Source organism: Zingiber officinale, chromosome 5A (assembly GCF_018446385.1).
Source record: "Zingiber officinale cultivar Zhangliang chromosome 5A, Zo_v1.1, whole genome shotgun sequence".
Lineage (NCBI taxonomy): Eukaryota > Viridiplantae > Streptophyta > Magnoliopsida > Zingiberales > Zingiberaceae > Zingiber > Zingiber officinale.
In genome coordinates, this window is record NC_055994.1 from 17328457 (window position 1) to 17351795 (window position 23339).

Here is a 23339-nt window from a genome sequence, read left to right on the forward strand (position 1 = left end):
CTCCGGACCGGGCGCCCGGACCCCTCTTCTCTAGAAAGTCCTTCTCCTGCAAGAAAAGGTTAGTCCGAGGCAAATGTACCCTGCAGCAAAGAATGTTAGCACAGTTTTATAGATGAGCAAAGTATGACTTAGATTCCGTCTTTCCGAGACCGAATCTAGTCACGATCTCGACTTCGGATATCGAAATGGATCTAAGCGGATCGACGCCTAATGTTCCCTACCGGAACGTTCGCAGTCACTCCCTCCGGTGACTTACCTCACTTACCTGCCAGACGTCCGGTCGGCCCGTTGACCCGCTTGGACTTCGTCCGGTCAGGCCGTCGACCCGCTTGGACTTCTCGCCGACTATCCGGTCAGCCCGTCGACCTAGTGGACTTCGCCAACTATCCGGTCGGCCCGTCGACCGGACTTCTCGCCAAGCGTCCGGTCAGCCCGTCGACCCGCTTGGACTTCTCGCCAGCTATCCGGTCAGCCCGTCGACCTAGCTGGACTTTTCCTGCACACTTGATAAAAGTGTCAGACAACAACAAACCTAACTTAACCTGATTTGTCATTAATCAAAACCTGAGTTAGACCGTTAGTGCTAACCACACCAACACATTCAGACTTTAGAGGACCTGCTGAGGTCATGTGTTATGGATTTCGGAGGCAGTTGGGAGGACCATCTGCCGTTAGTAGAGTTTGCCTACAACAACATCTTTCATTCGGCTATCCAGATGGCACCGTTTGAGGCGTTGTATGGTAGATCTTGTCGGACACCCGTCCTCTAGGATGAGGTTGGAGAGGCCCAGTTGTTGGGACCTCATAGAGCTCAGCATGACGCAGAGTTGGTGCATACTATCAGACGGAGGATGTTAGAGGCGCAGGATCGCCAAAGGTGTTATGTTGATCGGAGACGCAGACCCTTAGAGTTCTCTGTTGGTGACCATGTATTTCTACGAGTTTCACCCACGAAAGGGGTGAAGAGATTTGGCCTCAGAGGTAAGCTAGCTCCGCGGTACATTGGCCTTTCGAGATCTTAGAGAGGATCGGAGCGGTAGCTTACAGATTGGCACTACCACCGTCCCTATCAGGAGTACACGATGCATTCCACGTGTCTATGCTGAGGAGATACGTACCTGACCCAATGCATGTGCTGACAGATGTCTCAGTTCCAGTTCAGCCTGACGTCACTTATGAGGAGGTTCCGGTACGGATTCTTGACCGGAAAGAGCGTCAGTTGCGGAACAAGACTATCCGGCTGGTTAAAGTCGGATGGCAGCATCATTCAGACGAGGGGCTACTTGGGAGCTCGAGGATACTATCCGAGCTCGATATCCCCATCTTTTCACTTGAGGTATGTGATTCAGTTTACCGTTCAGCATTTATACTTTCTGTCTATTGTTAGTACTTGCTGATGGTAGATAACAAAATTTGGGGACCAAATTTTTATTAGTGGGGGAGAATGTAAAATACCGGAAAAATGACGAATATTAATAAGGGAATTTTTCGGAATTTTTGGACATTTTTCGGGAATTTTTCGGAGCTCGTACGGACGAGTTGACGGGGATAAAAACGGGGTCCGGAAAAGCCTGTTTAGGTTATCCTGTTTTAATGAGGAAAAGATTTATTTTTCTTTTCCTTTTACTTTTTCTTTTCTCTATTTCTTTCCCGTGCACCCGTCGCCGAAACCACCGCGCACCCGAGCCGACGCCTTCTCCCTCACCGACTCTCCTCTTGCCCTAGCCACCCGGCGCCGGCCGACCGCCGACTACCGCAGTCCTCGCCGGCCATCCCGTGCCCTAGCCGAGTTCCTCCTGTCGAGGCTGCGCCCTAGTTTCTCCGCCGTCGAACGGAGAGTGTCGGCTACCTTCCTCTGCCCTAGACAAACTCCAGCGCCGGCCGCCGGCACCTGTGCCCTAGCACGACCCTTCTCCTCTTTCGAGCATCGGCAGCCGATCAAGTTCTTTTGCCAAGCCGACATCGTCACTACCGCCCTGGTGCCCTAGCGCCGGTCTTCTGCCGCGACGCTGACCCCCTCTCCCGCCGGCGACGAGAGCCACTTTGCCTCTCCCCTCCTCTGGTCCGACGAGCCACCTCCGGACACCCTTGCTCTCGACCCCGTCGCGACGATCAGCGGCCACTGGATGTCGATGTGCAGAGATCACGCCATGCCCTAGCACTGTCGCCGACTGCCAGAATTGATCCAGCACGCCTTGTGACACTGCCGATCCCTTGCCTCTGCCCTAGCCTTCAGCCGCGTGCCCTACTTGATCTTGGAGGTCACGGATTGGTGAGGTTTTGTGTATTGTGGGGTGTTTTTGGATTACGGCAGCGACCCCATCATGCAGCATCCTGTTCCAGCACCAACAGAGGCTAGGTAGTGAGGTAAGGATTAAAGAATTGTATCTTCGTTGTAGATTCTGTGTTGTTTGGGCTATTGTGATGATAGATTTGGATTTAGGTAAATTATTGTTAGAATTCCTAACTAGTTGGATTTGTGATCATTTTGCAAATGGTTGTGGAGGTTTGATTGTTGTTGCTTGGTTCCAGCTTTAGACCCAGCCGCTATAGCTCCAGTTGTGAGCAACGACATGAACGAATTTTTTTTGGGTAAGTTGTGCTATGAAATTCTTACATTTAGTATTGGTTTAGATAAGTTGTTGTGTTTGATTATGCATATTGCAAATCCTAATTTGAATGGATTAGTTAGGATTTATTGAGAAGTTGGATTCCAGGGATTTGATTTAGCTAATTAATTGGTATATAATTAGCTAAACCTGTATATCTATTGGTATTACAGGACTTTGACGCGAGACGAGTATCTCGATGTCGGATTTGGGCATTTCTATTGGAGGCGGGTACTTTTGACTTATGTCATTTGATATGCTTAGTAATTAAATTAACATGTTGCATTAATTGTGTTTCTTATCTGTTTTCGGTTAATCACTACCCAAATCTTACATGCTTGATTGATTGATTGGTTTTGCATCTCAGGTATATTTTACCTGTTTATACATGCTTATAGGGGTAGTGATATGCCATGCTTGACCATGTTCAGGACCTAGGTTTTATACCTTCTGTATACATTTGGATTGTTTTGGATTCGTTGTCCTTTGATGCATTTTTATATATATGTGGATTAGGTCAGGATATTCTTGTGGTTAGTGTCATGCACCATTTGCATGATTGCATGCTGTGCGATAGTCCGCTCCATTATTGTTGAGCACATCGCCAGTTACGTGGATCTGCACACACCACCACTCATGGGTTAGTGGTCGTTTCAGGCTGAGTGTGTTGCAGCAGGGACTCTGTTAGGCACCGTTGGTCCGCTCATGGGTAGTGTGACACAACGTGTTATCCGGCAGGGATTCCTCCCCGTCTTTGAGTACCGGGAGTTGAGAGCATTGCGCTCCCCCATCTATGATTTGGGGTAGGAGGATAGGTGTACTCCGACAGCATCCCGTCCACTCGGTTACTCATCAGGAGTAGTGACGACAGAGTGCACGGTTGTCACAGCCCTACCCACTCGGCCTCACTTTTGTATGAGATGATCGACTGGCGTCAGGGGTGACCAGGACGCATCATTGGCATCATATGCATGATGCATTTATTGCTTGTGTTTGTGTTTGCTGCATTTATATGCTGCATATTGTTTGGATACCTTTGTTTGACATGCATACAGGATTTCCTTATCCCTCGGACTATTTGACTTTATACTCAGGACCTGGTTAGTACAGTATTCTCCTGTTCATTTCAGATGCATTCTTATCTTTCTTATCAGGAGACTGTACGCATGATTAGTGCTAGGTGTTGTTTCTTTACTTTGCATATCAATTGTACCTTCTGAGTGTTGGACTCACCCCGCCTCCATTGTTGTTATTTTCAGGTTGATGCTGTCAGGAGGGAGTTCCAGTCGCTGGTCCCCACAGCACGTAGTGCTACTCCTCTGCTGGTTTTTGAGTTGTTGTTTTATTTTAGCTTTTCACTATCAGACTTTGTTTTAGTTTTGTTTTGGACTTTACATATGGATATTGTATGGAATCTTTCCGTTTGATGGACTTTTGGTATGATTTGGATTTATTCTACTACATGCCTGCCTGGACGGCAGAAGAGGTGAGTTCGTCGGTTTTGAGTTTTACGAGTGTAGTTGAGTAGGGTGGATTTCGAGTCAGAGTACTATTGTTGTTTACTATTATATACTGCGTGGTTGTGACAGCCAGAGGCTGAATATATATATAAACTGCGTGGTGATTGTTTTTATTTCTTGTTATTATTCCAGCCGCCTGTGGCTGAGGTATATGAGATGTAGAAAAGTTTCAGATTGTCCACCGTACAGGGGAGATGCTGCCGAAATTTTCTCGGACAGGGTCTCCTCTGGGGGCGTGACAATGATCTTTATGAGATAATATGTTATGATGCTACATATTCACCATATGATGTTAGATGATCATATTTCCATGATTATATGTTTATATGTTTATGCTTGATATGTGGATTTTGTGAGTAGGAAAGGATCTTACTAAGCTTGTGTGCTTATAGCTTACTTTCCTTGTACCGCAGATAAAGGCAAAGAATGGATGACCTAAGGGAGCTGCGGGAGAGGCAAGAAGATGTTTGTGATGGTGGCTCGGCTAAGATAAATAAAAGACCTACTTATGTTATTTTGTTATGATGACATGAACTAAGTGTGTTATGTTATTGTCCCGCATGACTTCAGGATATTTCTAATGTTTTTACTTTCGAAAGAAATTTTAATATGCATGTATGCTTCCGCAATAGTAATGGTTAAGTAAAGTAACCCCGCACCCACTAGCAGGAGGGGCGGGCGTTACAGGTTGGTATCAGAGCCAAGTTAGCCTTTCCGCTACACACACATCAAGCCTCCATCCTGCCGCTCCAAGTAAAACTTTCTATACTTACTCTATTTTGTTTATGTATGATAGGAAATGTTTTAGTATCCATGAACCTAGGTATGACTGATATGGATTTCCTTCATGTATGATAAGCAATGTTTAATGTGCACGAATATAAGTAGGGATGACTCTAGACTTATGCTAGCCTCATTGCTATTTATGAAAATATATATGGCTAGAAGACGCGGTAACAGGGTTGATGAGACAGTGACCCCACCAGATCTGACCCAGGTAGTCACTAATCTCCAGCGTCAGATCACGGAACAACAACAAGTAATCACTGCTCTGATGAATCAGCAAGGAAACCCTGTCACCCCACCAGCAAATCAAAATGCAGCGCCCGTCATACCAATAGCTGCACCAGTACCACCGGTAGCCCCTGCCCCAGTGGTCCGACAAGAGACCTACTTGATACAGTGGCTAAGGCTAAAGCTGGAGAATTTCTCGGGTACTTGTGAACCATGGGACGCCCAAGCCTGGTTCAAGACAGTGGAAAGTATTGTGGAATTGCTGGACTGGCCTGTATCGGAAAAGATCAAATGCGTGTCATTCTGTTTTTCCGGAGACGTAAGAATGTGGTGGGAAAGAGTTAAGGCTAAGAGACAAATTAATCTGATGAACTGGACGGATTTCGAGATAGAGTTCTTCGAGGAATTCTTCCATATGCAAGTAACGAACCAGCATTACGATGAGTTCACCGAGTTCCGGCAAGGTGACTTATCAGTGAACGAGGCAATGAAGCGCTTCAACCGTCTTGCACGCCTCTGCCCAGAGTTAGTCAGCACGGAAAGAGAAAGGGTTAGGCTGATGCTGAAAATGATTCGACCCGAGATAGCATTGAATGTGGCCGACGGAATTAATAGACCGCAGACTACAGAAGAACTGGTCAGCAGTGCCCTGATCACTGAACATTATCAGAAGGCGATGAACGAGAATAAGAATCAGGCACAGACGGAAGGACAGAAATCTCAGGGTACCAGAGTCAGTTGGAAAGGAAACTCTAACGGAAAAAGGAAACAATGGAACAACACCAAAGGAGGACCAGCAAATAAGCAACCTAAGTACCCTCAGTGTACCATTTGTGGGAAGCAGCATTCCGGAGTATGCCACAAGGGTACGAGGAAGTGTTACAGCTGTGGACGGGAATGACATATGGCCAGAGACTGCCCTACCCAGTCCCAGACACCATCCCAACAGAATAACTAGTACAGGAGTGCCCCCTCACAGCTACACCTGATGCAGGCTGCCATTGAAGGAACTCTGATTAGCCAAGGGAGATCGGAAGCCCCGCCAGCTACGACGAACGCCAGGGTTTTCTCTCTTACCAAAGATGATGTGGCGAGTGCCTCTACAATTGTCATAGGTCAGCTGCCTATTTTCAGTCAATATGCTAATGTGTTATTTGATACTAGGGCGACACACTCGTTCGTCTCTACACCTTTCATGGAGAAGTTAGAGATACCACCACAAGCCTTAAATGGCAAATTCTTAACAACCCTGCCTTCGGGAGAAGTAATGCCATCTACTCATATGTTGCGAGCCGCACCCATCAGAATCGCGGACAAAGAACTCTACTGTGATCTGATAGTGCTTGACATGCAAGATTATGACAGTATATTGGGCATGGATTTCCTGAGCTAGTACGGTGCTTCAATCGAGTGCCATCAAAGAAAAGTGATTTTTCGACCTGAAGATGAGCCGATGTTCGAATTTGTTGGGGAACCCAAGGAAAATTTGTACTACGGGGCTGAAGATGTGACCGGACAACTCTCTACCCTGACTATAGCACCGACGCTGTTCGATGATGTATTGGAGAAGCGAACTCATGACCTAAGCATCCAACGGATAAAGCAAGAAGTATTAGAGAGAAAGAATGACGGATTCCGTATCGCTGACACTGGAATATTATACCTCAAGGATCGTTTATGTGTTCCCGACGACCCGGAGTTGCGAAAGAAGATACTAGAAGAAGCCCACTCAACGCCCTATGCAATGCATCCGGGATCCACCAAAATGTACCAAGATTTGAAAAAGAAATTATGGTGGTCCGGTATGAAAAGAGATGTGGCTCAGTACGTCAGTACCTGCCTGACCTGTCAAAGGGTTAAAGCAGAACACCAGAGGCCTGGAGGATTACTGCATCCTATCCAAATTCCAGAATGGAAATGGAAAGATATCTCTATGGACTTTATTTCAGGATTACCTAAGACAACAAACGGCTATGACACTATATGGGTAATCGTGGATAGATTAACCAAGTCCACCCATTTTCTAGCAATCAAGATGACTTATTCAATTGAGCAACTGACTCAATCATATGTCAAGGAAATTATTAGGTTACATGGGATTCCTAAGACCATCATTTCTGACAGAGATGGTCGCTTTGTTTCACATTTTTGGGAATGTGTTCAGAAGGCTCTTGGCACAAAGCTATTATTCAGTACTGCCTTCCACCCTCAGACCAATGGACAAACAGAAAGGGTGAACCAAGTACTAGAAGACATGTTACGGGCTTGCGCCTTAGACTTCAAAGGAAGCTGGTGCCGATATTTATGCTTAGCGGAATTCGCCTACAACAATAGTTACCAAACTACTATTGGAATGGCGCCCTACGAGGCTCTGTACGGTAGGAAATGTAGATCTCCTATATGTTGATACGAAGGCGGCGAAAAGAAAGAGATGGGATTCCAAATAGAGTTCATTGATAACACCACATGTGCTATACAGAACATCCGTCAAAGAATAGAAACTGCTCAGAGTCGATAGAAGAAGTACGCAGATAAGCGACGAAGGCCATTGGAATTCAGTGTCGGAGACTCAGTATTCCTCAAGTAGCTCCTATGAAAGGAGTAATGAGGTTTGGTAAGAATGGAAAGCTAAGCCCGCGCTATGTGGGGCCATATCAAGTTCTGAAAAGAATTGGCAAGGTAGCTTATGAAATAGAGTTGCCTCAAGAGATGTCAGCCATCCACAACGTGTTCCACGTTTCGATGCTAAAGAAATGTATTCCGAGCGCGGACCAAGTGATCGAACCATGGACAGTACAAGTGCAAGAGGACCTAACCTACGAGAGTCGACCGGTTCAGATATCGGATCGAGATGTCAAAAGACTAAGGAACAAAGAAGTACCCTTAGTAAAGGTCCTGTGGCAAAATCAACGGTTCGAAGAAGCCACTTGGGAACGAGAAGATGATATGAAACGGAAGTACCCGGAACTATTTTAAATTCGAGGATGAACTTTTTATGAGGTATGGGGTACTGTAACACCCACGAAATGATAAGCTATACCTATGAGTATTTTTCCTTTAGAATAGAAGAAAAAGGAGAAATGGAAATAGAAACCAAAATAAAATAAAAAGGAAGTGAGGTTAAGGTTTGAACCTTAAACCTCCCACAAATAATAGAGTTAAATTGGTGATGGTAACCACTAGGAGAATGAATAATAGATGAATAGAAAAGAATGGAAATTGTAGTTAAGAGTAAGAAGATAGTTAAGTAAAGGAACAAGAGAAAACCAAGAAGCTTACCTCCTCTTCCTCTTGGTTAAGGAAAGAAGCAAGCAAAAGCCAAGTTGCTTTCCTTCCCTTCTTTTCCTCTATTTTCATGGGAATTAAGAGAGGGTAGGGATAGAGGGGTTAAGGGGATGAATGAAGACATGTTTCATTTATATGAGAAATAAATAGGATTGAGAGAAGAAAAGAAAGTTGTTAATCCTTCCTTCTTCTTCTTCCTCCTCCTTCTTTCTCCTCCTTCCTTCTCCACCGAGACATAGAGCCCTCTCTCTCCCTCATTTCTAAATTCCAAGCTAAGGTTTTCTCTTCAAGAAAACTAATTCCTAAGAAGGAGTCTCAAGGTTTACTCCTTACAAGAAAGAGAAAACAAAAGGGAGAACTAGGAAGAGAAGCTCCTTCTTCCTCCTCACAAGGGTACAACTTTCTTTAGGATCAACAAGCGAAAGGATGTAAGTATCCCCTCACCTGTGGTACAAGTTGTTTATGTTTTCCATGAGATTAGAACACTTAAAAACCTAGGGTCACAAGGTTGAACTTTCGGCCAAGTGTAGATGAAAGAACTAGGGAAGCTTAAGACCTAAACTAACCATGTTTACTATATCCTTATGATATATATGCTACGATAAGAGATTGGTTTGGTGTTCTTATGCTTGTATGTTGCTTTAAACTTAATTTCATGCTCTTAAGGTGTTCGGCCAAGTCATGAATAAAAAGGATTAGGGAAGTTCAAGACCTAAATAAGTATGTTCATTATGTTCTTATGATAAGTACCCTAGTATAAGAAGCTAGTTAATGTTCTTATGTTGTATGTTTACTTAAAACCTAGATCTATAATTGTGAACTTTCAGCCAAGTATAGATGAAGACCTAGGAAAGTTTAAAAATTTGGATTAACATGCTTATAACCTTCCTTATGATATGATATGAAGTTAACATGAGATTCCTATGTTTGTATGTTTCTTGGAGTTGTTTTTCTATTCTTGAAGGTTTCGGCCATTATCCAAATTTAGGGTTCAGGGAAGCTTAAAAATTAAACCTAGCATGCTCATGTATCTCCTTATGATATGATATGAATTTAGCTAAATATTTATGCTTGCAAGTTGCTTAGAGCTTGGTTTCCTCTTCATGAAGGTTTCGGCCATGAACCAATTTTAGGGTTCAAGGAAGCTAAAAATTTAACCTAGCATACTCATGTATCTCCTTATGATATGATATGAATTTAGCTAGATATTTATGCTTGCATGTTGCTTAGAGCTTGGTTTCCTCTTCATGAAGGTTTCGACTATGAACAAGTTTTAGGGTTCAAGTAAGCTAAAAATTTAACCTAGCATGCTCATGTATCTCCTTATGATATGATATGAATTTAGCTAGATATTTATGCTTGTATGTTGCTTAGAGTTTAGTTTTCTCTTCATGAAGGTTTCGGCCATGAACCAATTTTAGGGTTCAAGGAAGCTAAAAATTTAATCTAGCATGCTCATGTACCTCCTTATGATATGATATGAAGTTTGCTTGATATTCATGCTTATATGTTATTTGGAATTTATTTTCCTTCTTCATGAACCTTCGGCCATGATAAGGAACAAAACCTAGGAAAGCTAGAAATTTGATTAACATGCTTATGACCTTCCTTGTGATATGATATGAAGTTAATATGAGATTCTTATGCTTGTATATTGGTTAGAGCTTAAGTTCATACTTGAACTTTCGGCCATTATGGATTTAGGAGCCTAGATGTGCCTCACATGCTATGTTATGAATTAAGAGATGTATTTAATGATTCTGTGCATGATCATGCCTTTTCTATGATAGGTGTTGTGTTCATTTACGTATACCTATGAACCATGCATAATTATGTCTCTTATGATGAGCTATGTGCTCAAGTATGCATGCTTTATGATATGACAAATAATATGCTCATTTATATATGCTTATGATCCATGCATAATAATGTCTCTTATGATGTGCTATGTGCCCAAATATGCATGCTTTATGATATGACAAATAACATGATCATTTATGTATGCTTATGATCCATGCATAATAATGTCTCTTATGATGTGCTATGTGCACAAATATGCATGCTTTATGATATGATAAGCAAAGGCCTAAAAGTTGCTTCCCTTTTTGTTGGGATTAAGAGCACTCTTTATGATATGATAAGTAAAGGCCTAAGAGTTGCTTCCCCTTGGGGACTAAGAGCACTATTCATGATATGATAAGATATGATATGCTATGTTATGGAATGAACCATGATATGCTATTTTACTTTGTATGACTTGTACCAAGGGTGGGCTCCATAAGCGCCCCTAGGCTGGCGGACTATGAACGGGTCTAGTAAAGGGATGGGCTCCTTAGTACGCCCCTAGGTCGACGGTCGTAGTACGGACCTAGATCCCTAGTAGGTTCGGGGCTAGCTACCCTGTCCTAGGGATTACGCGCATTTATGTATGTATATGGTACAAGCCGGGCCCTCATGATGATATTATGTTCAAGTACTATATGATATGTTTTAAGACATCTTGCATATGATATGACACATGTTTTAAAAGACATCTTAAATGATATGATTTATGATATGACTTGCTATGCTCTTATGATTTATGTGACATAAAGATTTATGATATGATATAGCGTGATGTTCTATATGATTTATGATATGACTTGCTATACTCTTATGATTTATGTGACATGATGATTTATGATATGATATAGCATGATTTCCTATATGATTTATGATATGACTTGCTATGCTCTTATGATTTATGTAACATGATGATTTATGATATGATATAGCATGATGTTCTATATGATTTATGATATGACTTGCTATGCTCTTATGATTTATATGACATGATGATTTATGATATGTTATAGCATGATGTTCTCTATGATTTATGATATGACATGCTATGCTCTTATGATTTATATGACATGATGATTTATGATGGGACATAGCATGATGATCTTTATGAGATAATATGTTATGATGCTACGTATTCACCATATGATGTTAGATGATCATATTTCCATGATTATATGTTTATATGTTTATGCTTGATATGTGGATTTTGTGAGTAGGAAAGGATCTTACTAAGCCTGTGTGCTTATAGCTTACTTTCCTTGTATCGCAGATAAAGGCAAAGAATGGATGACCTAAGAGAGCTGCGGGAGAGACAAAGAGATGTGTGTGATGGTGGCTCGGCTAAGAAAAATAAAAGACCTGCTTATATTAATTTGTTATGATGACATGAACTAAGTGTGTTATGTTATTGTCCCACATGACTTCAGGGTATTTCTAATGTTTTTACTTTCGAAGGAAATTTTAATATGCATGTATGCTTCGGCAATATTAATGGTTAAGTAAAGTAACCCCGCACCCACTAGCACGAGGGGCGGGCGTTACATACGACGTGGCTGACCAACTAGAAAACTAGGGAAACCTGGAGTTTCACTCAGGATTATATGATACTCAAACAAAGCATCCACTTGTTGGCTAGTGACACTCATGCTTTGCATAAAATCTCTCATTCTAACTTGATCAGTATCATAATCCAAGACAAATTCGGCCACTTGACCCTGAAAGTTTCTTGTAAATTAAAAGTGCTCTTGTACTTCTCTAAACTGATTATCTGATAAAGAGAAGTGGCCTTCCAACATTCTTCGTTGGGCATCATGCTTCTCGTGGAGCGATTCTAGAGAAGTATGAAAATCAGAAAAGTCAAATCTGGAGGAACCCGTGTCATAAGCAAAAGAATGCCTAGCAGGATCCGGATGTCCGGAAGCCTGCGGGTATCTAGATGTCGAGGGCTCAATGTGCGGCTTTGTGTCCCCGGATATAGAGGGAACATTTTCGGGGTCGACATCGGTGATTACCCTGTTAGCAGGGTTGCGAATAGACGTTCGTTCAGGACAAGGAAGAGGTAGAGGAAAACCATTCCTCTTAGGAAATGCAAACCCATTCTCATCTCGAACGATCATCTTCATGGCGAGACATGCATCCATGTCAATCATATCGTTGCCATGAATAACTTCTAACCCTTCTAAATCAAGTTCCAAATTAATGGCTACTTGGGTAATCAAACCTCCAAGCACTATTGATCCTGAAGATGCCCTCGCAGTTCTCACTAAGGTTTGTAAGAAATGAAAACCGGAATCAAAATCAACCTTATATAGCATAGCCCATAGAGAATAAAGTTCTACCTTTTTGACGACTCCATCACTATCACCCCTACCAAAAATAGTTTTGCTCATAATTCTATGTAAATACTTAAAAACAGGGTTTTGCATGTGAGAAGCCTTGGCTCTAGAAGGCTCATAAGGATGATCTAGTCCAGTAATTGAATTCCAAAAATGGTTCCAATTGAATCTAGAATCAAACCTTCAAGAGCTACCGGAGGACAATCCAAAACAAGTATTAAAGTCACTAAATGTCCATTGAACTTCTTGATTCATTAATCTAAAAGTTATTTTGCTAACATAATCGTCCTCATTGGTAAAATGGACATCTAACGAACTCAGAAACTCCAGAACAAGGCGAGGATAAGTCGGTAGATATGAGTACAACATATCACTCCAATCTAAGAACCCTATCATCCAATCTATGTCGTCCCTAATTCGCATCATATCTAAAACAGTTTGGTCCATATACCAAGTACACACAATCTTTCTATTGACAAGAATTGCAAATCTAGTTATTTGATCATCACTTCTAAATACAATATTGAATTCATTGTCATTACTTTCGTCGCGTGATGTCCTCTTTCCCTTTCCTTTGACTGGTTGTTTTTCCTTGTCCTTACTTGGCTCCTTCCCCTTGTCTCCACTTGAACCACCACCTCCCTTGCGTAGTTTTTTTCAAAAGATTGGACATGATGTCTAGCTTAAGTAGGGATGGGTACTATTTATGCTTAAAGGAACTAGATCTGAGAGAAATGGGTCTCAAAGGACAAGATCTTAGGTTAAGGAAATGGAAATCATATATCTAAGAGAAGAGGAGGATCTAGATCTAGATGAAATTTATGAAGAAAAGAAGGGTTTAGAACTAGATCTGAGAGACTTTAGAAGAGAGGTTTGAGGAAAGAGGAGTTTTGGAGAGAAGGGGGTGCAAAGATGAAGGGGGTGTGTGGGGGGCACGGCCTGGATCTGGCCATGTATAGCAGACACGGCTTGGCAGAGTTTCCCCACACGGGTCGTGTAGATCTACACGGCCCTATCCCTTTCCTTCTCGGTTTGAGTCACACGATTGTGTCAATTGGCACGGTCGTATCCTTCTTCCTCACTGGTATCCATGCACGGCTGTGTCTAGGACACGGCCCCAACAGCTTCCTCCTCTGGATCCTTCACACGGCCGTGTCAGATGGCACGACCAATGCAGGCCTTTGCGTTAGTTCCCTCACATGGCCGTGTGTGAGACACGGTCGAGAAGCCTTCCTCCTCTGGATTCTTCACACGGTCGTGTCGGGAACACGGTCGTATACCTTCTCTTCTCTGGAGACTCCACACGGCCGTGTCAAGTAGACACAGCCCAAGCATCTCCACTTTCTGCACCGTAAGTCTGGCCGTGTGCAGCACACGTCCATGCTCTGTTTTGCTCCAATTGAAACTTCTTCTCCATTCTAGCTCCTCCCACACTTCCATGCCCATGAAAAAAATCATGGCCAGCTCATGAAAATTAAATTTCAACCTGAAAACAAAACAAAACAAACAAGAAAACAAGTAAAAGCACTACTAATGAAGAATAGAGACATGAAATGAAATTAACTAAAAAGAAACCCTTGGGTTGTCTCCCAAGAAGCGCTTGTTTAAGGTCTTTAGCTCGACCACCTCATTAGATTCATCGAAATCTCGCTCTTAGAGGAGTAAGATATTTTAGAACCCTCCTACCAAGGGCTCTTATTATGGAGAGAGCTTTCATCAAAGGGGCTACAAAGTAAAGTATAACTCTCTCCATCTTTGTCTTCTTGGAAATTTTTTCAGGTGGTCGAAGACGGTTCAGATTGAGCTTCCAATTATTGACCCATGTGAAATCTGCACATCCAAAAGAAAAACAAATCTCCCAGAAGCATGTTATATAGTATAGAGCTAGAACCATATCAAGATAAGATGAATAAGTAATAAAAACTAAATCACATCCAACAAAGTCAATTATAGGTACCTCCATAAAGTTTTCCAAAAGATCACAAGAAATACTAACCTTACTTTGCTGAGAAATACCTGAAATTTCTAAACATGTAGATGTGACTTCCTCTGAATCAAATGATGGTTCTAGCTCTAGCTCAGGTGTTGATGATATCAATGATGGTGATTCTTGAGACTCTGCTAGCTCTGCATAAGTCCTTACACATTGTTCCACAACATGATCAATTCTTAAAACCTCTAAGGGTTGTGTTGACAAAGGTGGTGATCCTTGAGATGCTGCTTCCACAACACAGCTCCCTACACATTCTTCCATATCATCATCATCAACACATACATCAAAAAATAAACCAACATCTATGTCCTCAATAGGAGAATCAATAACAAGAGGATCAATAACTTCACTTGCAGTTTTAAGTTGATCTACCACATCACATTCATCATCTGAAAATTCAATGTCACTATAACACCCTATAAAATTTTGAGGTAGATCTGAAAACTTATTTACCACTGCATAATCAATAAAATCCTCATCTGAAAAATCCTTATCTTCATATACATTCAAAAATCTGCACTCAACCATATTAGTGTCACGGGATTTGTCGAAGTCTTTATTTTCATTGACCCCCACTTGTAACACCCCTAGAAAGCCTACTAGATAAGAAAGTAAGGATAATGAGAGTTTGAAGGTAGTGAAAAGAAGGTGTAAATATTCTAAGTTGAATATTAAGATGGGAAGGATTTAGATGATTAAAACTTTATGAAAGAAAATAAAGTTGAGAATATAAATCATCTATATTTATAATACATGGAATTAATGTAAACAAAAGGAAGGAATATGAGATAATATATATGTGTATGAAATATTTATGCATAATGCATAATATGGTGATATATGAATTATTATGTACAAAAGAATATCAATAATATGTTAGAAGAGAAATAGGATTGAACCTTGGACCTCTTGTAAGGAACATGTATAGGATATCAAAGGGGATAGGAGAATTATTGATAAGGAGAGAAAGGACTAAGTAGTTAAGAATAAGAAATGATTCTTTTTACTTAAAAGGAAAAGGAAGTAAAAAGAAGTAAAAATATACATAACCAAGTTTTGATCCTTGGTTCTCTTGTGGATGCATGCATATGTTAACCAAGTGTGATAGGAGAGGATATTGTAAGAGGAGAGATAGGAATTTTAATTAAAGGAAAGAAAAGAGAGAAATTAAAGGAAAGAAAAGAGAGAACTCAAGAAGCATTTCTCTAGAATATTCTTATCATTAAAGAGGAGAAATAAATAAGGAGGATGAATCAAGTCAAGTTTTCCTCCCTCATTTTAGTATAAATAGGCATGGGGGTGGCTTCATCCTCAACTCACTCTCCTCCTCTTCTCCTAGAGGTGCCGAGACACTCCCTCTTTTCTTTCTTTCTTTTTGTTGCCGAGCAACACAAGAGGAAGAAGCCTCCTCTTATTCCTCCTCCTCTCCACCAAAAGACCTAGCCACTTCTTCCTCCATTGGTGCCGAGCAAAGCAAGCAAGGAAGAAAGGTCCACAAGCAAGTTCTCAACTCTAGGAAACTTAAGCAAAGAAGGTAAGCTTCCCCTCACCTGTGGTACAAGGCTTTTATGAGATTTTCGGATTTATAAGGATTAGAAAACCTAGGAAAGAATTTAAGAAATTTCGGCTAAAGAAAAGGTTTTCAAATCTAAGATGATTTAAACAAGACCTCATTTCATGATAAGATTTTCTATGCTATGTAGAAGGATTCTTTTCCATGATTTTATACTGATATGATGTATGATCAGAGGAGTATCTAACCCTAGGATTTAACCAAAAATATTTTAAAGAGGCTAGGAAGTTTATTGTCTAACCAAACTAGTGCAAGGTTCCTTCTATGAAATGCTAAGGACCTTTCTATGGATTTCTTGCTTGGAAATTAATTGGAACCAAAAGAAAACTCACTTGTATGTTTCGGACCAGAAAGGTTAAGGGTTAGGAAGACCTTCAAAATTTAAATAAACATGCTCATATGATAGGATATAAAGTTTCTCAAAGGATTTCCTATTGCTAGAAACTCATGAACTCTTTTTAGGGTTTTTCGGCCATGATAAAAGGGATAGCTTAGATTAGCCTAAACAAAAATATTAATATGCTCAAGACCTCTGTGATATTATGATATGAAAGTTGATTAATGCTCTCATGTTTAATTGGAATGTAGAAAATTGGTTACATGATATAAGACATGTAAGATCACAAGAGTCCTAGCTTGTTTATGATCCAATTTTGTGTATGATGTTCTTAGTAACTTTTGCCATGATATTTACTTAGGCTTTCCATGCTTTAGGCCACTTAAGAAACCTAGCTTAAGGACTGGTAGGTTTCGGCCATGAAGGAAAATAAAAGAAAAAAAGGAAAGAAACCTAGGAAATGCTATACATAATGAGAAGAAATGAAATTATGTTATGTAATATGCCATGATATGTTATAGCATGGGAAATGCTATACATAATGAGAAGAAATGAAATTATGTTATGTAATATGCTATGATATGTTATAGCATAGGAAATGCTATACATAATGAGAAGAAATGAAATTATGTTATGTAACATGCCATGATATGTTATAGCATAGGAAATGCTATACATAATGAGAAGAAATGAAATTATGTTACGTAACATGTCATGATATGTTATAGCATAGGAAATACTATACATAATGAGAAGAAATGAAATTATGTTATGTAATATGCTATGATATGTTATAGCATAGGAAATGCTATACATAATGAGAAGAAATGAAAAAGGAAATGCATGAAAGATTGTTAGGGACATGATATGATAGTTATGCATGATAAGTTATTTTTGTATGGTTTGTACCAAGGGTGGGCTCCGTAAACGCCCCGGGGTCGATGGAGTAAGACTCGGGCCTCGTCAGTAATGGGCTTCTGAGTGCCCTAGGTCGATGGAGTAAGACTCGGGCCTAGTATGTATGCATGGTAGGGTTCAAGACTTGCTACCTTGGACCTACCTATGAAGCGCGCGCATTATGTATGTGGTACAAACCGGGATCCCCTCTAATGATGATATTAATTTCAAGTACTTATAAGTATAAGTTTTCAAATTCATGATGCATTGCCTACATATGTGCTTGAATTATCTGATGATTAGATATAATGTCATATGAATATGAATATGATACCCTTATATGTCGTATGCTTATGATACCTCGCATGATATTGATATGCAATGATATGAATTCGGTTTTAGTGAATAGGAAAGGAACTTACTGAGCCATGAGTGCTCATAGCTTACTTTCCTTGTACCGCAGATATGGGGGACGGATATTTGGAACGACGGAGCAGCAGGAGGACCAGATAGTGATGTGTGTGGTGGTGGCTCGGCAAGAACGATTCGGACAAATTAATATTTTTAGTTATATGATCAATATATGCACATTCGAACTAATCAGAATATGTGATATCATGCTTATTTAAATAAAAGGAATGATTTAAAATTTTCCGCTGTTATAGTATAACTAAAGCATGTACGTAAGTAGTATAAGATCGTAGCGCCGCCCTTGGGTAAGAAGGGTGGGCGTTACAGGTGGTATCAGAGCCAAGTTTTGCCAGCTCACTACACACACATCAAGCTCCTTCCTGTCGCTCCAAGTAAGTACAGTTGCTTAATTTATTTATATGCAAAAATTAGTATGATACTCTAGGATACATGAATAATAGCTTAGGAAGGATATCTTAAGCTATACCCTAGAGAAGGGTGCATGATGACAAGTATGTGTTAAAAATAGTATGATACTCTAGGATGCATGAATGGTAGCCTAGGAAGGATACCTTAAGTTATACCCTAGAAAATGGTGCATGATGATAAGTAGGTGATATTCTAGGATGCATGAATGGTAGCCTAGATACAAGAACCTTAGGCTATAACATAAGAGGAATAATGAATCTTTAAAATCTTGTAGAAATGGACTATATCCCGTTCGAATACGATCCCGAGGATGTAGAATATTTTGGCGAATACCTCGAGTTCGCGGATGAACCCGATATGCTAGAATACTTCGACAACTATGTGAGCGACTCGGAATCTCCGGAACACGGCGAGTTCGGAGAGGAAGATCTCGAGGAAATCGAGGAAGGGAATTCGGACGATAATGAAGATGAAGATTCAGAAATTATGGAATATTATGAAGGAGAGAACGAGTTTCCTGAGATGGGCGAGGATGAATTTAACCTTGCTGAATACATGGAAATGGGTTTCAACCCCAACGATATAATAGACTTCGAGTGGGGACTGAACAACCTCGAGGGGGAACTAAACGAAGACCCGATGGAACCGGACGAACATGTTGAAGAAGACGAGGGAATGGATGAAGAGACAATAATCGACCCGGAAGAGGCATCGGAGATTCAACCTCCGATAATGCCTGATCCACCCCAGAATGATCTGGGCAAGTCGATACAGGTTGGGTTGATGATGACTACTGCTATCATGTCCTTTATGGCAGGAGTAGTCACAACCTACCTGGCCTTTTAAGAGAAGAAGTTATGAACAAAAAAATGTAATAAAAGCTTTTGATGAATAAATAGAGTAGAAATGGTATCAATTTAAGCATGAGTCAAGTAAGAATGATAATACCATCGACTAGATCTTGACGCGTATGAATGGTAAGGTAATCTAAAGATGATATGACAACCTAAGAAAGAATACCTCAACGATAACCCAAACATGGCATGAAACCTAGACATGATATGTTAAGATATTCATGCATAAATGATAACTTAGACTAATCTTATTATCATTTAGGAAAATAAGTATGACTAGAAGATGAAATGCCAGAACGGAGGAGACCGTACCTCCACCTGATTGGGCACATGTAGTTACTGAGCTACAACGACAGCTTACGGAACAGCAACAGATGATTGCTGCCATGATGAATCAACAAGGGAATCCTGCTACCCCAAATCAGAATAATACACCAACTGCAGACTTCTATTGAGGGACCTTCAATGAGTCAAGGGAGATTGGAAGCTCCACCAACGTCTAAGGAATCTGAGCAGAAATTGTCATTCTAAGTTCGGGGACGAACTTTCAATAAGTAGGGGAGATTGTAACACCCCTAGGAAGCCTAGATAAGAAAGTAAGGATAATGAGAGTTTGAAGATAGTGAAAAGAAGGTGTAAATATTCTAAGTTGAATATTAAGATGGGAAGGATTTAGATGATTAAAACTTTATGAAAGAAAATAAAGTTGAGAATATAAATCATCTATATTTATAATACATGGAATTAATGTAAACAAAAGGAAGGAATATGAGATAATATATATGTGTATGAAATATTTATGCATAATGCATAATATGGTGATATATGAATTATTATGTACAAAAGAATATCAATAATATGTTAGAAGAGAAATAGGATTGAACCTTGGACCTCTTGTAAGGAACATGTATAGGATATCAAAGGGGATAGGAGAATTATTGATAAGGAGAGAAAGGACTAAGTAGTTAAGAATAAGAAAGGATTCTTTTTACTTAAAAGGAAAAGGAAGTAAAAGAAGTAAAAATATACATAACCAAGTTTTGATCCTTGGTTCTCTTGTGGATGCATGCATATGTTAACCAAGTGTGATAGGAGAGGATATTGTAAGAGAAGAGATAGGAATTTTAATTAAAGGAAAGAAAAGAGAGAAATTAAAGGAAAGAAAAGAGAGAACTCAAGAAGCATTTCTCTAGAATATTCTTATCATTAAAGAGGAGAAATAAATAAGGAGGATGAATCAAGTCAAGTTTTCCTCCCTCATTTTAGTATAAATAGGCATGGAGGGTGGCTTCATCCTCAACTCACTCTCCTCCTCTTCTCCTAGAGGTGCCGAGACACTCCCTCTTTTCTTTCTTTCTTTTTGTTGCCGAGCAACACAAGAGGAAGAAGCCTCCTCTTCTTCCTCCTCCTCTCCACCAAAAGACCTAGCCACTTCTTCCTCCATTGGTGCCGAGCAAAGCAAGCAAGGAAGAAAGGTCCACAAGCAAGTTCTCAACTCTAGGAAACTTAAGCAAAGAAGGTAAGCTTCCCCTCACCTGTGGTACAAGGCTTTTATGTGATTTTCGGATTTATAAGGATTAGAAAACCTAGGAAAGAATTTAAGAAAATTCGGCTAAAGAAAAGGTTTTCAAATCTAAGATGATTTAAACAAGACCTCATTTCATGATAAGATTTTCTATGCTATGTAGAAGGATTATTTTCCATAATTTTATACTGATATGATGTATGATCAGAGGAGTATCTAACCCTAGGATTTAACCAAAAATATTTTAAAGAGGCTAGGAAGTTTATTGTCTAACCAAACTAGTGCAAGGTTCCTTCTATGAAATGCTAAGGACCTTTCTATGGATTTCTTGCTTGGAAATTAATTGGAACCAAAAGAAAACTCACTTGTATGTTTCGGACCAGAAAGGTTAAGGGTTAGGAAGACCTTCAAAATTTAAATAAACATGCTCATATGATAGGATATAAAGTTTCTCAAAGGACTTCCTATTGCTAGAAACTCATGAACTCTTTTTTGGGTTTTTCGGCCATGATAAAAGGGATAGCTTAGATTAGCCTAAACAAAAATATTAATATGCTCAAGACCTCTGTGATATTATGATATGAAAGTTGATTAATGCTCTCATGTTTAATTGGAATGTAGAAAATTGGTTACATGATATAAGACATGTAAGATCACAAGAGTCCTAGCTTGTTTATGATCCAATTTTGTGTATGATGTTCTTAGTAACTTTTGCCATGATATTTACTTAGGCTTTCCATGCTTTAGGCCACTTAAGAAACCTAGCTTAAGGACTGGTAGGTTTCGCCATGAAGGAAAATAAAAGAAAAAAGGAAAGAAACCTAGGAAATGCTATACATAATGAGAAGAAATGAAATTATGTTATGTAATATGCCATGATATGTTATAGCATAGGAAATGCTATACATAATGAGAAGAAATGAAATTATGTTATGTAATATGCTATGATATGTTATAGCATAGGAAATGCTATACATAATGAGAAGAAATGAAATTATGTTATGTAACATGCCATGATATGTTATAGCATAGGAAATGCTATACATAATGAGAAGAAATGAAATTATGTTACGTAACATGCCATGATATGTTATAGCATAGGAAATGCTATACATAATGAGAAGAAATGAAATTATGTTATGTAATATGCTATGATATGTTATAGCATAGGAAATGCTATACATAATGAGAAGAAATGAAAAAGGAAATGCATGAAAGATTGTTAGGGACATGATATGATAGTTATGCATGATAAGTTATTTTTGTATGGTTTGTACCAAGGGTGGGCTCCGTAAACGCCCCGGGGTCGATGGAGTAAGACTCGGGCCTCGTCAGTAATGGGCTTCTGAGTGCCCTAGGTCGATGGAGTAAGACTTGGGCCTCGTCAGTAATGGGCCTCTGAATGCCCTAGGTCGATGGAGTAAGACTCGGGCCTTGTATGTATGCATGGTAGGGTTCAAGACTTGCTACCTTGGACCTACCTATGAAGCGCGCGCATTATGTATGTGGTACAAACCGGGATCCCCTCTAATGATGATATTAATTTCAAGTACTTATAAGTATAAGTTTTCAAATTCATGATGCATTGCCTACATATGTGCTTGAATTATCTGATGATTAGATATAATGTCATATGAATATGAATATGATACCCTTGTATGTCGTATTCTTATGATACCTCGCATGATATTGATATGCAATGATATGAATTCGGTTTTAGTGAGTAGGAAAGGAACTTACTGAGCCATGAGTGCTCATAGCTTACTTTCCTTGTACCGCAGATATGGGGGACGGATATTCGGAACGACGGAGCAGCAGGAGGAGCAGATAGTGATGTGTGTGGTGGTGGCTCGGCAAGAACGATTCAGACAAATTAATATTTTTAGTTATATGATCAATATATGCACATTCGAACTAATCAGAATATGTGATATCATGCTTATTTAAATAAAAGGAATGATTTAAAATTTTCCGCTGTTATAGTATAACTAAAGCATGTACGTAAGTAGTATAAGATCCTAGCGCCGCCCTTGGGTAAGAAGGGTGGGCGTTACACCACTAACCTTTGTGGAAAAGGAACCCTTAGTGAAGGTCCTGGGAAAGACTGAACTTCCTTTTTCCTAAATTCCCTTTGATCTTTTGGAAGAGGTCCAACTTGCTTATCTAGTGTTGGTGTGATTAATCACTGAGGGAAAGGTACTTGTGGCCTTTGGGAACTTCCTAGAGAAATGGAACTGAGTTCTTGTGATATTCCATTATTCTTCTCCTCAATTCTAAACATGTCATTCTTCAGAAGTTCTTCATGATTTTTGTCACTTCTCAACCCAACATCATCACACTTTTCATTAGATCTTGACTGTGTAGGAGGGGGATTTTCTTTAAACCATTTTGAAACAATACTATCAAGCTTTGCCCCCAAATGTTTGAACTCCTCACTCTGTGACTTGTGAATTTCAACATTTTTATGTGGTTGAACTTCATTTTGTTTGACAGTCTCTCTTACATTTATGGCTTGCACTTCTTGAATATCTGAGGGAAATTCTATCCAACTTTTGTTCGACCATTCATGGAGGTTCGATGTCACTTGATCAATTAATGAATATGCTTCATCTACACTTTTGTCCATAAAAGAACATCCAGTTGATGAATCCAATAAACTCTTGTCTGAGAAAGAAATTCCCCCATAGAATATGTGCAAAATCAACCATTTGTCA

At 40.0% G+C, this 23339-nt stretch overlaps 1 long non-coding RNA gene across 1 annotated transcript; it reads left to right on the forward strand.

The window, feature by feature from the left end:
- The first annotated feature begins 1553 nt into the window (after positions 1 to 1553).
- On the forward strand, positions 1554 to 2831 carry LOC121982657. The gene is made up of 3 exons (XR_006112173.1): positions 1554 to 2367; positions 2533 to 2592; positions 2783 to 2831. It is a non-coding gene; the product is annotated as an uncharacterized LOC121982657 (long non-coding RNA).
- Positions 2832 to 23339: the final 20508 nt, after the last annotated feature.